Raw genomic sequence first — 2100 nt, forward strand, 5'->3', positions numbered from 1 at the left:
ACTGCCCCAGTGAGAACACAGTCCTTTAGAGAGGGGGCCTTCTAACTTGCAATCGGCATAATGCATTGGCCCATTCAGTACCCAAGCCCGTGGCCAGCAACAAACAGTTTGTCCGGTTTTATTGTTCCTCAATTTCTTAGTCTGTACATGCATTTACTTGTTCTGTCAGTTCCATTAACCTTATTTCACTAGAAGGTTAACACACACTGGAGTGTGGTGAATCCCTCAAATCATTGACATTGGTTTTTCTCTACGGAGTCCTTAGGTAAGGATAAGGAAGCCTGGAACTTTATCTAAATACGAGTAAGGGGTAGACTGCCCCTCTCGAGGCAACCAAGGGATTATTCTGCCCCAGTGAAGAACATGTCTTAAGTGGTGGTGCCTCCCTACACTCCCCAGTGGATACCTTGCAGCATCGTCATTCTCAGTAGCTCAGTCAGGGGCTTGTCCACACAACAGTCTTGGTAAGATACTGACTCCTGATTTTGTCGAGTCTCTGTTATCTTTACTCTTCCATCCACTCAGTTGCATGTCAGCTCTGTCACCCGCGCACCATAATCATTATCTCAAGCACACAACAACGGAGGACTGGGCGCCCCCTGTGCCCGCGCCCTAAGGAAAGAGAGAGCCATTGATTAACTGTGGGTCGTCCTCCGACAAGGGATGACACTCAACCTGAACTGATGGCACAATAAAGCCATACAGCACCCGACAACCTCCGCAAATCACGGGCCAGACCAGATAATCTTTGGTCACAACGTTTGCTGACACCCTGGACTGGTACTGAAAGCGCAGAGTTATCCACTGTGAGTTACGGAAGAAGGACGCACCGTCACCCATTTCAAGGAAATGTTTTGCCTTCACTGTGGGCCAGAATAATTCCCCTTGGGTGCCTCTGAGGAGGGTCAAGTTCTACCCCCTATTCGTAGTTTAGATAAAGATTCAGTGTTCATATCTAGCCTTAAGAACGTCTTGACAGCAACAACAATGTCCAATATTGCCATGGAAGTGCGTTAAACACCCTGTCAGGTGTGTGTTAAGCTTTGTGAAGATAAGTTAATTGAACTGACAGAAAACAGTGCATTCCAGCATACTCAAATTTGAGGCAAAAATAAATACCGGACAAAAGATAGACTGTTGCGGCGCCCGGCTGGGTACTGAAGTGGCACAGTACATTATCCATTGCAAGTTAGTGAAGGCCCACTCTCCAACAAAAACAACCCCCAGGACTGTGTCTCCGACCTGGGGCAAATAATCCCGTTCGGGTGCCTCGGGAGGGCAGGCTACCCGCTGCCTACGTATTTGTTAAAAACATTGTTAACATTGAGTGGTTAACTCCCTCCGTCCGTGTGAGCATAGGTCAAAGAATTACAGGCAGCTAGTAGAACAGCATGAACAAGAAATAGCAATCAGGACCAGAAAATGCGGCTGAGACTATTCTTTTGGTGCTCTACTGGCTACGTACTGAAATGGCGCAACTTTATCCAGCTCAAGTTAGATAACATCGTTGGACTTAATAACATTTCAATCACTCATTTTGATAAAATTCATTTTTCAAGTATTGAATGGGAGTGGTGAGGTAGAAATGTGTATTTGATGCTCTTAGTTCTAAAGGTAAGGAACAATTAAATTTTCGTGCTTAATTAATTTAATGATACATGATTATTTTGTTTACCTGATAAGGTTTTTTAACCCTATAAATTAACTTTACAGTTTAAGAGAGACGGAGAGAGGGTTGGAGAATAATCCCCTTGGGTGCCTCGAGGAGGGGCAGTCTACCCCCTACCTCGTAGTTTAAAAACATGTTAACATTGAGTGGGTTATCCTTGTGAAATTAGGTCAAATGAAATTACAGGCAGAAGTAAAAGCATAACAAGAATCAGCAATTCAGGAGCCAGAAAATCCGGCATGAGACTATTCTTCTGGTGTCACTGGACTACGTACTGAAATGGCGCAACTTTATCCACTGCAAGTTAGGATAACAACGTTGGACTTAATAACAATTTCAATCACTCATTTTGATAAAATTTCATTTTCAAGTAATTTGTAATGGGAGTGTGAGGTAAAATGGTGTTTGAATGCTCTTAAGTTCTAAAGGTA

The sequence above is a fragment of the Morone saxatilis genome, unplaced genomic scaffold (assembly GCF_004916995.1).
Source record: "Morone saxatilis isolate NCDOM2014 unplaced genomic scaffold, NCSU_SB_2.0 Contig8, whole genome shotgun sequence".
Lineage (NCBI taxonomy): Eukaryota > Metazoa > Chordata > Actinopteri > Moronidae > Morone > Morone saxatilis.